At 34.3% G+C, this 20,782-nt stretch overlaps 1 long non-coding RNA gene across 2 annotated transcripts in view; it reads right to left on the bottom strand.

Annotated features, from left to right (window-relative positions):
- The window catches only part of LOC132668520 (uncharacterized), a 60,962-nt gene extending 44,627 nt beyond the window's left edge, over window positions 1–16,335 (bottom strand). For both annotated transcript variants that reach the window (XR_009605593.2, XR_013555883.1), the window contains exons 1-2: window positions 16,259–16,335; window positions 12,736–12,830 (exon numbers count right to left, since the gene is read on the bottom strand). This is a non-coding gene — a long non-coding RNA (uncharacterized LOC132668520). The remainder of the gene's footprint in view (window positions 1–12,735; window positions 12,831–16,258) is intronic.
- Window positions 16,336–20,782: the final 4,447 nt, after the last annotated feature.

Consider the following 20,782-nt stretch of genomic DNA (forward strand, 5'->3'; position numbering starts at 1 on the left):
TGTGCTTTTATTTCCAGAGGCTAAATAATAAATCATACATTCAACAAATGCAAATTGAATCAATGTTAAGAAAAGTCATGTTTCGAAGAACACAGTACAACTACATTTCACAGTTAAATTGTATACATTTTATATCCAGGATGGAGATAAGGGAACCTTGAGAACTCTTACATATTTACCACTGAGGGCTCAAAACTAAGGAAATGCTTTTAAAAGATATGTTCAACATCAGTGGAACATAGTAACAGTTGCTTTTATGTAGTTATGTAGAAACAAAACAAAACAAAAACAAACAAAATCTTTCAAAATAATGCTAAATAAAATAACATAATCCTTGTTCAGAAGGCATATTTTCAGTGAGTGGAGTTATTCCATCCCTCTGTGATACTCCACTTGCTCCCATCAGTAGAAATATCTTGAAGTGGATGTTTTACTTTAAATGCACAATATGACTTTTCAGATTTCAGATTTTTCTTGTACAAACTGACGTTGTCTCATCCAGTGGCACTCAGGAAAGTCATTCTAATGAATTCTCTCCCAAAGCATGGGTCTTCTGGGGCGTTTCGCTGGAATTAAGAAGGAAATGCAGAAGCAAAAGTTTCCTTACTCTAATAGGGTAGAAAAACTGTTCAGATTACTTCACTATAAAATTTCACAGCACTTTAGTTTACTGATTTATTGAATAAATATCAAAGAAAAGGATAATTTTCAAAAATATGTGACAGTGAAACAATTATATTTTTCTTCTTCTTTGTATGCAGTCATATCAGTCTACTAACATACTGAGGAACACACTTTGGAAAATACATGTTGATACTACTGATAATGTTATGCTTCAATGTTTGCCAGTTTGTTTACGTTTTACTAATCATATTGGGCATTTGTTATTCAATGTCTTCTTGCATTCATTCCTCTTGCTCCCATAGTAGCAGAAGCTCAATTTACTTTGAAGTAATTGTCTCATTTAGCACAGAGTTGATGGGAATGACAATTCCACCCCAGACCCAACTAGTGGATATAGTGATCCACCGTGGGCTATTCGTGCTTTCTCTGTTGGAATTTCAAATCTTGAGTGGAAAGACAGAAAAATAAAGAGATAATTTATTCCAGTGACAGTACTGTTGATAAGTGTGGTAGTGAACACCTCACTTTCTCCCTAAAACAAACAAACAAACAAACAAGCAAACAAACAAACAAAAAAACAAAAGGGATCCATGTTTTAATCCCTAGAACCTGTGAATGTTATCCAGGTGAGCCGAGTGTAATTGCAAGGGTTTTTAAAGGTGGAAGACAGAGGGTGAAGAGGGAAAATCAGAAAAGAGAACGTGAGAAGGCTTTGCAGATGGAGGAAGAAGCTTAACTAAGGAACCTGAGCATCCTCTCACAATTGGAAAAGGTAAGGGAATCAATTCTCCCCATAGAGCCTCTGGAAAGGAGGGTAGCTTGCTGCACCTGTTAGCTCAGTAGGACCCATTTCAGACTCTCAAACTGTGTACAGACCTGTAAGATGATACAGTCATGTTGTTTTCAGCCACTGTGTGTGTAGTAATTTATTATAACAGTCAGCTAGCTATAGAAAAGGAACACAACAAACTTCTAGCTTGATCTCTGAAATTGACATATATCTCATCCATTCCTAAATGGTTCTTGGACTTCCTCTTACATTGTATAATTCCTTCTAAAACATTTTAATAAATTCTATGTTTGCTAAATGTATGCGGAGTCCATTTCTGAAGTTTTGTAAACAAATCATAATATAACAGGTTTATCTTTGTATTTTGGTCATCTTTTATCCTTATTAGATTATAAATACTTCATGGAAGACATCTTGATTTATTCCATGTATAAATAGAATCTAATATAATCTTATGAATTCTTTGTTATCCAATATTCGTATGCTGATCATGATTAACTGAAATCATTGAAACAAATTTACAAAAAAGATAATTCACAGCAGAACATGTCTTATGGATATTTTACTAGAAATAAAAATGGAATAATGTAAAATTAGTTGCAATCAATTTCCTCTGAGGCCTTGTTTAGATGTACGCCTGCTATTAAATAATACTAATGTATCAGTTAAACGGTTTCTATTTTCATCTTTTACTTAAGCATTTTGTATGTTACCATATTATCTTCATTGCTTTTACTCTTACTGGCAGTAATATTCCACTAGACTGTGCTACAATTTATGTGTTATTAGGGTTTACACTATTTTAATTTTTTAAGAAAATAGTAAATGTGCTTGCTTCCCTTAAATACATCCCCATGGGTTGTAGTCTTTTGTCCAGTGTAAATAATTTGATTATTTTTATTTATATATTTGGTGTTCCCCAAAATCTGTAGTCATAAATAGTCACCAACTGTGTATGAATATAAAAACATTATGTCATAATCATGCAGATTTATATCATCACCTTTTGTTTCTGCTTTTTTTCTTTACATAAACAAATTCATACAGGTAACTAGACAATTCATTTCTCTGAATTTGGCTGAATTGTTGCTATTGAGAAGTCAGCTGTCAGTAAGATTTGTATACTGTGTGTGTGTGTGTGTGTGTGTGTGTGTATTTTCTAGATGCTTCATAGAAAGTTTCTTTGGCATTAGTAATTCCGTGGTTTAATTACTTTATGTGTAGGTGTGAATTTATTTTATTTATCCTTCCTGGGATTATAATTAGGAATATTACGCTTACTGATTTGCTTTAGGTTGCTAGGTCTGGGAATTAGCATTTCTCAACAATTCTGGAAATTTCTTGGATCTCAGTCTTTTAAATATTTTCTTCATTGGATGTATTTTTGAAACTCTAATTTAATGTACATTTATCTTACTGTCTTGAATTTCCATGTCTCTTCAGTTCCTATTATATTTTCATTTTGTTTTCTTTCTTCCTAAAATCTGTTACAGTCTTTACATTTAAACCCATTTCATGAGTCCTTTAATGTAATCAATACTCTTCTGTTTCATATCTGCTATGTATTTATATTTTAATAATTTAAATGATTACACATACATATGTACACATGTATGTACATACATTTATATTCCTACTTTATTTAAAATTTGTAACCACATTTATTTTCTTTCTTATTTTAAAATCTACATGTTTATTTCTTAGATATTCATACCATTTTTACTTCTGTAAATATATCCATCTCATTACTTCTCATAATTAAAATATCATAAGCATTTTAACTCAAAATCTGATACCAATTTTGTTTTATTAGCTATAAATCATTTTGCCTTATTTCCTTAGCTGATTTTTGACTTTTGACTATGAAGTCATATTTTTTACAGAATGGAAATATGGTGCACATACGTTAAAGTTGAGTTACTCTGAACAAGATTTTTTGCTATCATTTGACTGTCTGGAGGCACTACAAATCTGGGATCATTTTAAATTATTTGGTTAGAATTTGTCAAATGACACGGATTGTTCAAATTTAGGTTATAAACCTGTGTCAGAACCAGATTGTTAAAAAAGAGAAAAGGGACCTTAAAAGACTATCTGTAAACTTTAAGCAAATTAACATACACAAGTAAATATGTTTTCACATTCCCTAATAACATTTGAAAGGGAGAATTCCATTCTGATGAGAAAACCACTAGTTTGAGTTGCTGCCTAACGTTTTACAACATGAGAACCCTACTCACACCCAGAGTCTGGACACTTAGATAAGGACCTGAGTTTAGGATTCCTGCCATAAATTCCCACTCTGCTTTTCCCAGGGCACCTTTTAAAATAATCACTTAGAGTTGAGGCTGCAAGAGGTTAGTGACCTCCTCCCCAGACACCTTGCAAGTAATAGGTGCTTGCTACCCTGCTCTCTCTCCTGGTCTCTGTGATCTGGGACAGAGGACTGTCCTTCCTTCATCTGATTGCACACCCTCCCCACCCCCAGCTGATTTATAGTATCTGTAGGTGATACATCTTGTGGCTTTACTTCTTTTTTGTGAGTGCAATGAAACAGAACTTTCAATCAAAATGACCCCTGGGTTTGCACTTCCTCAAAGTGGGATCTTGTATGCTGAAGGAGCTACTTGCTAAGTCCATTTAGGTGGCTTGTGGCTCCTTATTAAGTAGGTCATAATCTACATATTTTTAATTTACAACATCAACTATGGGCCCCTCATCACAGACATATATTGAGAAATTTAATTTTTCTAGAAAATTGAGTTTATTATAATATCACATAATATATTCCAGTAATAATTTATCATAGGTGATTGCCCAGATCCTACAGGGACCATCTGAATAACAAAAGGAGGGCTGGACAGACATGGCTAACAGAGAAAGAGGCGATAAAATTATAAGGAAAGACACAACGCAGCAACCCAGCTATTGCCGTGTTTTCCTTGATCTTTTGATATTATAGGCACAGTTTTAGTATTGTAGATTTCCAAATATTATGAAGAGGCTAGAATTCTAGATTTTAAAATATTGAGAGTGCATTAAAAATAAATAATAGGGGTGCCTTGGTGGCTTAGTTGGTTAAGCATCTGACTCTTGATTTTGGTTCAGATTATGATTTTTCAAAAATTCTCATTATGAAAAAAAAGGGGGCATTTTTTTTTACCTATGTGGTGATTCCCTGGAAATACCCCACTTGAAAGTCTTGTTTTTATTAGATTTGACTCAAACTCATGTATCACTAAAAGCTCTCCTGGGATGCATTTGTTGAAAATATTTATAGGGAGGTGTTTTAATGTTGCAGAGGCTGGAGATAAAGGATAAAAATTGATCCACATAATAAACTGCTCAAAAGCATATAGGAAAAAGCTGAAGACTAAGATGTTGCCATAACAAAATACCATAGACTGGGTGTCTTAAACAACAGAAATGTATTTCTTACAGTTCTAGAGTCTTGAAGACAGATCTGCGTGCTAACATGGTTCATTTCTGGTGAGGGCTCGCATCCTAGCTTGTAGAAGGTTACCTTCTCACGGTGTCTTCACATGGAAAAGAGAGAGATAGAGAAATATTTCTCTCTCTTCCTCTTCTTATACGGCCACAGTCCCATCAAAGTCTTTTATAACCTCATTTAACCTTAATTACTTCCCAAAGACCCTATCTCCAGATACAATCACATAGGGGGTTAGGACTTTAAATATGAGTTTTTCGGAATCTAATTTGGCCAACAGAAGACATCACAGAAACTTTGAAAAGCTCCAACATATTTCTAAGAGTCTAAAATGTCATGCACATTTGTGGAGCTGTGCAGATGCCTAGGGAAGCCCTGAGAAGGGCTTAACCTCTCACCTCTCACTCCCAATTGATCTTGAAACTATACAGGCAGGAATTAAAAGCCAAGGCAGAGTGGTAAATGGCCTTACTGAGAGTTGAACGTGTGCTACAGCATGCACATAGACATCTCACGAAGATGAAGAGACTTACTGATTTCAGGTATTTAGGGAAATCTCTCTTTAATTTTTAGCTAACCACTAAGCTAATCATGAAGAAACTTCAGTGGCCACACATGACAAGGAATATATACTTTCTAGAATTAGTCTTAAAAAGATACTGAAAAGAACAAACTACAATAAGCAATGACATAAACAAACCCTGGGGGATAGGGAAGAATAAATAGAAATTTTCTTCAAGGAAGCATGGTAGAATTGCCAGACAAAAACTTTAGTCAGCTGTTTAAATATATTTATTCAAAGAGCTAAATGCAACCATGTTCCAACCATGTCTAAGGAACTTAAAGAGAGTGTAAAGACATACATTAATTAAAAATTAGAAGTTCACTATAGCAATCAACAGTAGACTTCAGTGGACAGAAGAAGGAAGTAGTAAACTAGAAGACAGGTCAATTGGCAGTAAAAGATATGAATAGTTGGTCAAAAATTAGTTCTTTGTAAAGATCTACAAAATTTGCCAACTTTATCTAGACTGAGCAAGAAAAAAATAGAGAAGATTCAAATTATGGAAATCAAAAATCCAAGAGAGGGCATCAGTATCCACCATACAAAAATGAAAACAACAACATCAAAAGAACTTCAGGTGTGCACCATGAATACTTATATGCCAACAAATGAGATAACCTTGTTAAAATTAGCAATTTTCTAGAAAGACACTGACTACCAAACCTGATTCAAGAAGAAATAAAAAAATGTGAATAGATTCATAATAAGAATTTGCATTAGTGATTTACAAAAATCAGAAAACAAAATAACCCCCCTCCAAAAAAAAAAACAAAAACAAAAACAAACAAAAAAAAACAAAAATAAAAACAAAAACTCAGGAAGATACGGCTTTACTTGTGAATTATACTAGACATTTATAAAAAAAAATTACACCAATACTTTACAAACACTTTTAAAAATAAAATACTACAATTCCTAACTCATATTATGAGACCAATATAACCATGATAACAACATTCAATAAAGATATTACAAGAAAAGAACCTGCGGAACAGTATCACTTATGAATATAAATGCAAAACTCTTTGACAAAATACTAGCAAATTAAATCCAGCCACATATGAAAAGTATTATATACCATGCCCAAAAGGGATTTATTCCAGAAATATAAGGTTGGGACAATGTACAAAAATTAATAGGAAATATGTAATATAATAAATTATATTAATAAAATAAAGAACAAAAACAATGAAAGGCACTTGACCATCTCAGTAGATGCATGAAACTCATTTGAACAAAATAACAAAAAACAAAATAATATCCTTTCATGATAAAAACATTCAACAAACTCATTATAAAAGTTAAATTCTTCTATGTGATAAAGGGCACCCACATAAACCCACAGCTAACATCATATTTAATGATGAAAGACTGAAAACTTTCCTCCTAAGATCAGGAATCACACAAGAATGTCTGCTCTTGTCATTTCTATTCAACATTGTACGGGTGGTTCTAGTCAAGGCAATTAGGGAGGAAAATGAAATAAAGACATCCAGATGGGAAAGGAAGAAGTAGATTATCTCTATTGACAGATCGCATAATCTGTAGAGAAAATCCTAAGGAACACATGCACACACACACACACACATTAGAGCTGATAGATGAGTTCAGCTCGGTTCCAGGCTGCAAGAACAATATACACAAATCTGTAGTATTTCTTTACACTCAGAATGAACAACTGAAAATGGAATTAAGAAAATAATTTCATTCAGAATATTATCAAATATAATAAAAATATATTAAAATGAATTTATCCTAAGTATCAGATGAGTATAGTGAAATAAACAGAAAATTATTGAAATAAAGAAGACCAAAATAAATGGAAAGACACTCGTGTTTTTGGATTGGAAGACTTAATAGGCAAAAGATGGAAATATTCTACACATTGAAATATATATTCAACATAATTTCTATAAAAAATTTCAATAACTTTAATGGAAAAAATATACAAGCTGATCCTAAAATTCATATGGATTAGTAAGTTTCCCAGAATAGTCAAAACAATCCTGAAAAAAAAAACCAAGTGTAGAGAACACAAAATATCCTATTTCAAAGTTTACCACAAAGCCATGGTATTTAAGACATGCAGTTTGCCATAATATGTACACACAGAACCATACAGTTAAATTGGGAACCCAGAAATAGACACATGTATCTGTGGACATTTGATTTTAGAAAAGCGTGCCAAGAACATTCAATGAGGAAAGAAAAGTCTTTTCAACAAGTGGTTCTAGGATTACTAGAAATCCACATGTAAAGAATAACTTTCGTGGGGTGCCTGGATGGCTCAGTTAAGCGTCTGACTTAGGCTCAGGTCATGATCTCCCAGTTCTTGAGTTCGAGCCCTGCATTGGGCTCTGTGCTGATGGCTCAGAGCCTGGAGCCTGCTTCAGATTCTGTATCTCCCTCTCTCTCTGCTCCTCCCCATTCATGCTCTGTCTCTCAAAAATAAATAAACGTTAAAATTTTGTTTAAAAGAATAACTTTGGATCCTAAATCCACACAGAATGTACAAATTAACTCAAAATGGATGGAGGCTAAATGAAGTAGTTAAAACTATAAAACTCATAGGGAAAACACAGGCTATGTCTTTGTCACTTTAGGATAGACAATGGATTTTTAGATATGACACCAAAAGTATAAGCAAAATATAGAGAAATAGCTAAATTGGATTTTATCATAATCTAAAATTTTATGCATCAAAGGACACTATCAGGGAAGTGAAAGACAAACTACAAAATAAAAAAAAATCTAAAAATCATGTATCTGATAAGCACCTAGAATCTGGGATGTATAAAGAATCATTAGAAATCAACCATAGAAATTCAAAATAATTTAAAAATGAACAAAGTATTTCAATAGCCATTTATCCAAATAAATATATGCATGGTCAACAAGTGAATGAAAAGATACTTAAAATCATTAACTATTAGGGAAATGTAAATCACAGTCATAATGAGATACCACTTAACATCCACTGAGATAGATATCATCAATGAAACAAAACATAACAAGAGTTAGTGAGGGTGTGGAGGAATTAGAACACATACATTGCCGGTAAGAATGTAAAATGGCACAATCTCTGTTGGAAACAGTTTGGTAATTCCCCAGTTAAACATAGAGTTGCCATATCAACCTGAAATTACTCTTGTGTTTATATACCCAAGATAATGAAAAACATATGTTCACATAAAAACTTGTACAGAAATTTCCGTAGCAGCATTGTTAATAATAGCCGATGAATGAAAATATCCACCAACTGATGGATGGATAAAAAAAAAAAAAAAAGTGGTGTATCAAGGAATAAGTGGAATATTATTTAACCATAAAAAGGAATGAAGTACTGAAACATACAGACCTAATAAAAGATCTAGGTACAGCAGAGTGAGATTTAGGCAGTGAAGTTAAAAATATAGTTATAACTGGGCATAGAATATCTTCAGTATTCATTGTTTAAATTAGCTCTTTAACAAACCAGAGATGCTGGTATTATTCCACAAGTAAGGAATCAGCCTTTTTTTCTGTCACTCTCCATCTTGTGTCTTATATCATGTGCCCATAGATATAAGATGATATTTAACAAATATTTACATATTAAAAATGCTTATTTATTTTGAGAGAGAGAGAGAGAAAGCATGCAAGCACTGAGGGGCAGAGAGAGGGAGAAAGAGAGAGAATCCCAAGCAGGCTCTGTGCTGTTAGTAGATGATATGGGGCTTGATCTCACAAACCATGAGATCATGACCTGAGTGGAAATCAAGAGTCAGATGCTTAACCAACTGAGACACCCAGGAGTGTCAATGAATATTCACATATTTTTTATTCCTTAATTGCTCCCTCCTCTATTCTTGCTCTGGTGAATTAGTACTTATTCTTAAAAATGAGCTAATGTGTCATTCTTCTCTTGGGTATGCATTTACTTTCATAATTCAATTTGATCTTTCATCATGGCATTTTGGGTTCATAGATTTAATACATCATATTATCATTACAAAGGTATACAACGTTTTTTATCCAGTGGTTTCATAAGTGTAGGGATAAGGTGGCCATAATTCTTCCTTCTTTCTTTACTTCCTTTTCCTCCTTCCTTTTTTTTTACTTTTCTTTTTTTTTTTAACCATTATGGTACATTTATTATATCTCATCAGTAGATAATAGTTCTTGGCTCAAACTAGATGTCTACATATCTCTGGAGGCAAGAGAAACAAAAGCAAAAATGAACTACTGGGACCTCATCAAAATAGAAAAGCTTCTACACAGAGAAGGAAAGAATCAGAAAAACTAAAAGGCAACCAACGGAATGGGAGACAGTATTTGCAAACGACATATTAGATAAAGGGTTAGTGTCCAAAATCTATAAAGAACTTATCAAACTCAACACCCAAAAAACAAATAATCCAGTGAAGAAACGGGCAGTGAATAGACACTTCTCCAGAGAAGACATCCAGATGGCCAACTGACACATGAAAAAATGCTCATCACTCATCATCAGGGAAATACAAATCAAAACCACAATGAGATACCGCCTTACACCTTTCAGAAAGGGTAACATTAGCAATTCAGGCAACAACAGATGTTGGCAAGGATGCTGAGAAAGAGGATCTCTTTTGCATTGTTGGTGGGAATGCAAGCTGGCGCAGCCACTCTGGAAAACAGTATGGAGGTTCCTCAAAAAATTAAAAATAGAACTACCCTACGACCCAGCAATTGCACTACTAGGTATTTATCCAAGGGATACAGGTGTGCTATTTCGAAGGGACATTTCCACCCCAGTGTTTATAACAGCACTATCAACAATAGCCAAAGTATGGAAAGAGCCCAAATATACATATATACACACATATACAATGGAGTATTACTCGGCAAAGAATGAAATCTTGCCATTTGCAACTACGTGGATGGAACCAGAAGGTATTATGCTAAGTGCAATTAATCAGAGGAAGACAAAAATCATATGACACTACTCATATGAGGACTTTAAGAGACAAAACAGATGAACATAAAGGAAGGGAAACAAAAATAATGTAAAAACAGGGAAGGGAACAAAGCATAAGAGACTTTTAAATATGGAGAACAAACATAGGGTTACTGGAGGGGTTGTGGGACGGGGGATGGACTAAATGGGTAAGGGGCATTAAGAAATCTACCCCTGGGGCGCCTGGGTGGCGCAGTCGGTTAAGCGTCCGACTTCAGCCAGGTCACGATCTCGCCGTCCGTGAGTTCGAGCCCCGCGTCAGGCTCTGGGCTGATGGCTCGGAGCCTGGAGCCTGTTTCCGATTCTGTGTCTCCCTCTCTCTCTGCCCCTCCCCCGTTCATGCTCTGTCTCTCTCTGTCCCAAAAATAAATAAAAAACGTTGAAAAAAAAAAATTTAAAAAAAAAGAAATCTACCCCTGAAATCATTGTTGCACTATATGCTAACTAACTTGGATATAACTAAAAAATAAATTAAATTAAATTAAATTAAATGGTAAAAAATATATTGAATACATTTTTTAATGTTTATTTTTATTTTTGAGGGACAGAGAGGCAGAGAATGAGTAGGAGAGTGGCAGAGAGAGAGAGAGATGCAGAATCAGAAGCAGACTCCAGGCTCTGAGCTGTCAGCACAGAGCCTTATGTGTGGCTTTGAACTCACAGACCACGAGATCATGACCTGAGCTGAAGTCAGATGCTTAACTGACTGAGCCACCCAGGCACCCCTATGTTGAATATATATTTAAAATTAGGGGCGCCTGGGTGGCTCAGTCGGTTGGGCATCCGACTTGAGCTCAGGTCATGATCTCGCGGTCCGTGAGTTCGAGCCCCGCATCGGGCTCTGGGCTGATGGCTCAGAGCCTGGAGCCTGCTTCCGATTCTGTGTGTGTCTCTCTCTCTGCCCCTCCCCCGTTCATGCTCTGTCTCTCTCTGTCTCAAAAATAAATACACGTTAAAAAAATTTTTTTTAATGATATTTGATGAGAGTTTATTTCTTGCCCAAACTCACAACGTTACTATGCGTTATTGAGATTGATTTAAATCTTCTATATTTGAGTACTATATTAAAATCTAGTGTTGGGGTGCCTGGGTGATTCAGTCGGTTAAAACTCCAACTCTTGATTTCAGCTTAGGTCGTGATCTCAAGGTTTGTGAGATCGAGCCCCAGATCAGGCTCCATGCTGTCAGCACAGAGCCAGCTTGGGATTCTCTTTCTCCCTCTCTCTCTGCCCATCTTCCTGCTCAGTCTCTCTCTCTCTCTCTCTCTCTCTCAAATTAAGTAAATATGCAAAAAAATTTTAAAAATAAAATACAGTGTTTATTACATTTCAATTATTTTTCTAATATGTATATAGATATACAAGATTAAATACTTGTATACTACTCAAATAATAGTGGGTTTCTATTTTAATAAAATATCTGTAGAAAATATATATACATACAGGCACACACACACATTGGGTTGTGTTCTTACAAGTTTATACATTTACATATATGCTCTTTGTTTTATGGGATTCAAGTTAAATTACATACTTTAGATTTGGAAGTAGGATAAAATAGTTAATTTTCTTTTGTACATCATCCAATTAATATTTAGGGTGGTCCTGTGAATCAAGAACACGATCTTTTTTTAATCTTTTGCTTCTTTTCATAATTTCTCTTCTCAAGTCCAAGGTAGTAAGTGTGGACAGCAGTAATTGTTGATGGATTTAGAAGCCTCCCCTTCATCAGCCTCAAGATAAGTGATATTAATTCTTTATCGTTGCTTCTAAGCACATTCAGTTTTTAAACTGTGTTTTTACAATGCCTACTATTAATTTTCACAAATACCTACTGAATGTCTATTTTTTGATTGAGGTGACAGAACTACATTCTTAAATAGAACCTATCTGAGGTCCTACATAACTAAATTTCAAGAGAACAAGAGAAATTTCTGGAGGCTTTAAAGGAGAATCCATCCCTTGCCTTTTGCAACTTGTATAAGCCATCTGTATTCCTTGATTTAGGGCCCCTTCCTCCATATTCAAATCCAGCCAGGTAGCATATTTAAGTCTCTCTCTCTGACTCTGACTCTCCTACCTCTTTCCTATAAGGATCTTTGTGATGGGTCTACAGAACAAACCAGGATATTCTCACTATATCAAGATCATTAAGTTAATCATATTTGCAATAAGTTTTTGCTACATATAAAGTAATAAGAGTCACAGGTTTAAGAGATTACAATATTCACACAGTGAGGAGCTATTTTATTCCCTTCTGTACTACCCATTTATATCCTTGACCATTTTCTCCAAGTGCCCAAACCAGTAGTCACCAAGAATATCTATACTCACAAATTCCTTTTCTTGACACCATGGAAAATACATTCTTTTTTTCAGTTCCATCTAAGGGAAGGACTCCATTTATCACAACTTCAGCCAGGGGGGTGCTGTTTTCAGAATAAAGACATGCTGAGCAAACCTTCTAAACAAGTATCATTCTCTAACTCACCATAAGTGAAACATCATGCTAGATTTTATTGGAAATAAATCAATTAGAAAGCATGAATATTGCCCTCCAGCTAAGTTCCATACAGTTTGTAAGGGAAACCTACTAGATATTGAACTGATATAAATCTGGCTTTAATGATGCTATAACACAGGCACAACATTATAGAAGTATATCTTTCAATTGTTTGGACCAACCATATGAATTATAAACATACAGTCTATCTCGCTAAATGCCTCCATGTTGTGTTATAGATATTCTAGTATTCCTTTGGCAGAGGAGGCATTTAAGGCACAGAGATGTCACATAACAATACTAATTTGCCGAATCTAATAAATTGTGAAACTGTGATTTTAGCTCAACTGTGTAGGGTTCCGAAATGTCTAGTAATTTAATTGTGCCTTGTGTTCTGACATACTATTGAGAGATGATACTTGAAATCTATTGGGTGATAACCATTGTAATTTGTATTTCCCCCCAAAAAAATTTTGGCATGAGTTATGGAACCTGGGTTATATTCTCAAATTCTGAGTGCCTCCAATCTCTTTTCTATTTTTGAAGTAGAAAGTAAATAAATGGCTCTCTAGACTTATTTTGCAGATCTAATGAGGTAAGTGAACCCTTTGTGAAACACAAAGTACTTAGATTTGTGTTTTTTTCCCCTTCCTTTACCACAAAGAATACTACTGAGACCACTGACTGAAGGCCAATCACACTGAAGACAAATGTTAGGTCTTAAGCATGCTGTAAAATAAAATCTATCTCTATATGAATTATTATCAAGTTATCTTTATCACACACTTGAAGCAACATAAAATTTTTTAAATGTTATGCCAACTTGTGACTGAGCATATGAGTGCACAAAGCCAGTTTATTCACTGGGTATTTTGGTCCACAAAATAGCCTTACCAATCTTTGGAGCAGAACTTTTGCCTGGAGCTGTCTTTAATAATATATTAGGCATTAAATGTATGAGCATAACCCAAGCACATCAGTATTTTTTAACTGCCCTGAATTCCATATTCTTATGTACCAGCACTCCTTCCTTTGTCAAAGAAATATAATTTATTTAAATGCAGAATTTCTTATTCTCTTTGTTGTGTGTACACGTCCACATGGAATATATTTTGTTACCCTATTTTTAATTGGTAGTACTCAATAACTAATACTTTCATACTCACTTCACCCTAGACTTGTAAGAACTTCTTAAACTGTTATAAATAGAAAAAAAATATATATGTACAAGTTAAATCTAAGCGATAATAGCCCCGTGGATAGTGGCATAGTTAGAAGTGAATGGCATGAAAAAGTAACAAGCAGCATTGTGAACTGGGTCGAATTTAATAGGGGGCAATGCCAAGAAGGATCTTTTTATTTTTTTTTCCCTTCAAGTCATGCTCAATTCACTAGGTGTTGTTCACTAAAATCTCAATTAGATGCAAAGACTGAGTACCGTGGGGCTCCCCAGATCAATTATGTGCAGGTCGATCACTGAGCAACCATCAATAAAGTAATCAAAGCTGAAATATATTCCACTTACAGCTTTTTGTTTCCAACAATCTAAGAAGTAACTGTAATCATTATTCCCTTCAGCTCTGCCACTTGGAAGACTGACAGAGGAAGAGCTTCAGGAGGAAATGTCTTCCTCATTGGATGAATTGGGAGGTGAGTGCTTGAGTCTTAGAGGAGCAAGACTGAGGGATCAAGTCTGTATCATTGGTATACATTAATATTCAAAAGTTACATTGTTAACTTCTCTAAAGAAGACCATAAAAGTTTGCAGCTAGTCACTCAAATTCAAAAGATATCATGGGACAGGGTTACTCTCCCTAAAATTCTTCACCTGAATTTAAACCAAGGTGTAGTATTACTTGTATTAATATTTAAAATGATTTAAATTACCATAACGGTGTTCTGTACAGACCCTGAGGGGACTCCCACAATGACTTCTCGTTTTTGGAGATCCAGGAACTTGGGTCATCTCTTCTTTAGTTGGGGACACAACCAGTGAGTTGCTTCTAACCAACAGAATATGGCAAGGGTGATGGAATTTCACACTTTTGATTAGGTTATGTTACAGGGTAAAGGCGAGGAGATGTCACTCTCATGATTATCTGTTCTGTAAGATTCTGTCCTAGCATACTCTTCTGCTGGTCTCAACAAAAGCAAGCATCCATAATGTGAACTACCTGTAGAGAGGGCCACGTGGCAAGAAACAGAGCTGAGCTCATAGATGAGCTGGCAGCTAATAAAAATATGGAGACCCCAGTCCCATAATTGCAAGAGGATCACTTTTGCTACTAACTTGAAGGGACTGGGAAGCAAGCCTTCCCAATTTGAGCATTTAGGTGAGTGTGTAGCATAGCTAACATCTTGACTGCAGGTTTGCGAGACACTGAGTACAGGATTTTCAGGTAGATTGTGCCTGAACTCCTGACCCATGGGAAATGTGCAAAATAAATGTGTATTGGTTTAAACCTCTAAGCTTGTGGCATTTTTTTACATGTCATTGAACACATATACAATATAAAAGAATAATTTTCGCATATATTATTGATGGCAAGTATTTCTTATAAAACAACGTTTCAACATATAAGCAAGTATTTATGAATAGTAAATTTGCTGTATGACTGTTTCCTTTGAAATGAGTTACTTTTTTTAAGTGAGAGGGCAACCACTGTATGGTGTTTAGGAACATGAGCTCTGCCTTTCTGGGATCAAATCCCACATCTTCGACTTTCTAGCTGTGTTATTCTGAGCAACCCATGAAAGCTGTCTGAGCCTCAGTTGTATCATCTGAAAACTGGGTCATATGTCTCATATGTCTCACAGCCTCGCTATGAACATTGACTGAGTAAAAATCATGTTGTTTGTATTTTCTGAAGTACTGAAATATTTTGGTTTTTTTCCAGTATAATTGTACTGTAAAGGGTGTTATTTCTGCCAAAATAATTAATCTTCCAAAGGGAAATGCATAGTTCCTCCCATTATACCTAGAATTAATGTCAGGAATAGAACAGGCTGTGGAATGATGAAAATTTGCAGATGTCCACAATTGAAAGAAAGTAAATTCAATGAAAGAGGAAAAAGAACATTGAGAAATAGTCACAGATTCATACAGATAATTTGCAGCAGATTGCAGAAGTCAGAGAAAGAGCATGCAGAACTTCACTTTTAGAGAAAAGTGAACTTCATTTCCTGTAGTTAAAACAAAGTTCCAATGTAATAGTTTTGGTTAAAAAGAAAGCTGTAAAAGAATGGAATGTTAATAAGAATGTGTAAACAGGAAACAGAAAGATTAGTAAAGGAATACTTATGCCAACAGTAAACTTTAAAGGAATTCTTTAAGGCAAAAGTCACAAAACTCACTGAGGGAAGAAAGGCAAAAGAATGCCTCATCCAGGCACATATTCCACAGAAGGACAAGAGATCATCCTCACCTGTTCCTGGCTGGAAAATTACTGTCATTTGCCTTATGATGTCATATCAAAGGTACAAACTAAGTATACTGACATTTTGTATTTCTATTTTTTGCATACACTTTTAATAAACAGTCTGTATATAAATCTATCCAATATATGATCTGATTCGGGCAAATATATTTTATTGGCTTCTCAGTCAACGAATGCAATTTGTCCCTGGAATCGTGTTGTTCAATGGATTGGCCCATGGTGAATTTTCATTAGATTTATCTCTCAGGCATGAACATTTTACTCAAGATCCTTGCACCCAAAATGAGCCGATGTATTTGGCACAGTGTCCTTGATTTAAGTAGACATTATGTTGAGTTACTTTTCCAGTGACTACATTTGATTTAATTGCCTGTTAAATGGTTATATTCAGGAGACAAAGTGATTGAAAAATCATGATCCTCTGAGTCAAAATTTCTTTTTCTTTTGAGTAAAGAGGATATTTTAGTGTTCTGCTATGAAGATTACATAGCTATAAAAAAATCAACTTCAGAGGAATACAAGCTTCTGGTAAAAAATAAAGCAAACTTCAATCCATTTGCCATTCAGTCCATTACCGAGAGGCAAAGCTAGATGATGAGCAGGAAAGGGGGTACTTAACATAATTTTTAAAGAAGCTTCAGATTTTCAAACTTTTAAAGCTTATTTTATATTATTGTAATAAATCATAAAAATATAACTAACCAATCTGAGTAAACATGACCTTTTTTTAAGGATTTGTAAATATCACTCTATTTTTCTCTGTCACTCTTCTCTAATTTGGGAAGATAAATAGAGTACAAATATTGCTTAGATACTGAACCAGCTAGTCATTAGTATTTAGAGTCCCAGTGGCTTTTCCCCTGAATGGCCAACACTTTCCAATAATTTTATACACTCTCAGTTAAATACTTCCCAATGTAATAACATTGCATTTATTTTTTTTTTAATTTGTATAATGAGATTTTCATTCTGAATGTTAAATCTGCCTATATTAAAACATGATATATGTAATTGCTTAATTATCTATGAAAAACTTCAGAAACAATTTTCCGAAATACAAAATAATGGGCACAATTGTGTATATATACATGTGTACATATATTTTTTAAGTTTATTTATTTTGAGAGAGAGAGAAACAGAGTGTGCAAGTGGAGAAGGAGCAGAGAGAGAGAGAAAGAGAAGAGTCCTAAGCAGGTTCCTCACGGTCAGCGCAGACCATGATGTAGGGCTCCACCTCGTGAACTATGAGACTTCAGCAGAAATCAGCAGTCAGATGCTTAAATGACTGAGCCATCCAGGTACCCCCATGTGTACATATTTTTAAAAGGTTGCTGTTTCTATTCTCTTTTCAGGGTTTATATCTACCTGCCATAAAATTTTATCTCAATTGATTCTGTTACTCCAATGTGAATGTAGGCAATAGTGCTTTTTGAACTACATGGATATTAGAAGTCTAACATTTCATGTGACTATTTTTAAAGCATTTATGGCAAATTTCAATGGATTATATCAGATCTGGTCTACTCAACTGGCCTACTCATTGCCAGATGGTAATGTATACCATGAAGATGCAATAAAGCATTTCCCAGGTAAGTATTTATAAATAATAGAGATACATACATACATACATACCGACAGGTATTTAGCAGTAGTAAACTATTCTTGAATTCTGTACATAGTCACATAATTAAAGAGACCAAATCTAAAAATAATTCCAAAGAGAAGAGACAGATTATTTTGAAAGAAAAAATAGTTTTACCAGTGAAGGGAATGATTGCAGTCAACATTTATTAAGCATTCACTATATGTCAGTACTTCTCTTAAGAAATTGATAGGTATTGGAGATGTTGCTACTTGTATATTTGGGTGTATATATATCTTACATATATTTTTAAGTAGGCTCATTAACTTGCAGACATAATAAATAATAGGCAGATTCAAAATACTAAACCTAGTTCACCCATCGTTTATTCCCCAAATCCTATCAAGTGCTGACATTGTTTTATTCAGTGAGTGAGCAAGAGAAATACTTCCTGTTCCATGGAGCTTCAAATCTACTAGGGAGTATACTTGTGAATTTCTAAACATGTATTCATTTATTTATTCATTTAACAAATGTTGGTAAATAATTTTAATTCTGGTATATCTTAAATGGCTTTAAAATATTTTCAATATGGACATTCATTACAAATCCTCACATTTGAAATAGAAACTATGTACAATTGCAGTGATATAAATATATGTATACTGATGTATATATGGTTTTATATATGTGCTATTAAAATATTTTTCATTATTCTTAAAGATATTTATTTTCCGAAATACATTTATGGCATTTTATGCACAATTAACTGTACTTCAATAACAGGAATGGGAACGGTAATTAGGGAAGACAATATCAGGTTGTTGCTTATCTGCTTATATGAAGAGAAGGCAGACAGCAGTGTGCAATCTATATGTTTTGCTGCATTTACCATGAAAATGTGACTGTCACTTCACTGGGAACAGTGATATAGAAAACACATAGTAAATCTGAATACTAAATTTGAAAGGCCAAAAGGTGATTCACTCAAAGTGTGGCATTAACATAAATCCCAAGCCATGGATTGATGGCTCCTGTAATGACAAATCAGTAAGCTCTATGTTGATGTTAGTAAATAATATTGGAAATATATGTTTCTAAAAATAATATATTTAGTTTCCCGAATTTCTAAAAATAAATTAAATTTGCTTCAAGAAGTATGTTACTTGTATGGAAGACAGTTCTTTGTCTACTACTCAGTTCATTTATTCCTTTATGAAAGGAGAATTTTTTGAACATGTTAATCATGTCTCAATTTGGCCAATTATTTTTCAGTAAAATAGATATATTTTTAACATCTAAAGGATTGATTTTTAGAAAACTGATGGAATACATGACTAACCACATAATGAGGTCATTGAAAGTACATCATATATTGTGCTAATACTGTTTATTGATCAATTATTTTCTTGATAAATTATCCTTAGTGGAAATAGCATTATTGATATATATAACAGTGGTTGCCACTTTTTTTTTTGCCACCTCATTTGATTGGTTTAAAATGTTTAATTCTCGTGTATAAGTTCATGTAAGTGTTTATACACTCAGTTATTTTGTGCTTAGTTTTATATTTTGTTTATGTATAGTCGACATACAGTGTTATATTAGTTTCAGGTGTACAACGTAATGAATCAACAATTCTATAAATTATACAATGCTCACCATCAGCGTAGTTCCCATCTGTCACCACACAATGTTATTACAGTATTATTGACTGCATTCCCTAGGCTATACTTTTTATCTTCGAGACATTTATATTATAATTGAAAGTTTGTGTCTCTTAATCCCTTCACCTAGTTCATCCATTCTCCCACCCACCGCCCCTCTGGCAACCACCAGTTTGTTCTCTGTATTTATGAGTCTGTTTCTGTTTTGTGTGTGTGTGTTCATTTGTTTTGTTTTTTAGATGTCACATAATAGTGAAATTATATGGTATTTGTCTTTCTCTGTCTCACAGTTCACATAGCATAACTTCTAGGTCTATCCATGTCACAGTGGCAACATTTCATTCTTTTTAATGGCACAGTGGAAAAGAGTGTGGAGGTTCCTCAAAAAATTAAAAAACAGAAATATCATATGATCAAAGAAAAAGAAAACACTAATTTGAAAAGATACACGTGGGGCGGGGCGCCTGGATGGCTCAGTAGGTTAAGCGCCAGGCTCTGGATTTTGGCTCAGGTCACAATCTCACGGTTCATGGAATCAAACCCAGGTTGGGCCTCGGGCTAAGAGTACAGAGCATGCTTGGGATTCTCTCTCTGTCTTTCTATGCCACTCCCCTCCTTGCACATGCTCTCTCTTTCAAAATGAATAAACTTGTTAAAAAAAAAAGAAAAGATATGTGCACCCCTATGTTTAGTCAGTTATTCTTTCAGAACACATGTATTTTAAATATGTAAGTTAATATATGTGTATAATTCTTCCTTTGTTTACTTTCATAGGTAAATACATGTATATTTCTGTGTGTGTGTGTGTGTGTGTGTGTGTGTGTGTGGCATTGTAGAAATGACACAGATTTGCAATTATGAAACCAAAGTTTTCTGTGAAATAATGATGGTTTTATTTGCATTGATTACAAGGTATCTGTAACAATTGGTAACAAGAGCAAATCCACAGAAGATGTGGGAATATCAATATGCCTTTTAGTCACAGATAATGAAGATGTATATCCAGGGTCCAGTGAGTTTCTGAAAATTATTTCTCAGCTCTCATAGTGATTGGAAGTACAGTAAAATCAGTTTGGGTTGATTAGATAGAAATGACAATATCAAATGAAAGAAGTTAGTAAATTATAAGATCCTTCAATATATACTGTATTTTGCAATGATATAAACTGTATTTTAATGATACATACAATGA

The sequence above is a fragment of the Panthera onca genome, chromosome B3 (genome assembly GCF_046562875.1).
Source record: "Panthera onca isolate mPanOnc1 chromosome B3, mPanOnc1 haplotype 2, whole genome shotgun sequence".
Classification (NCBI taxonomy): Eukaryota; Metazoa; Chordata; class Mammalia; order Carnivora; family Felidae; genus Panthera; species Panthera onca.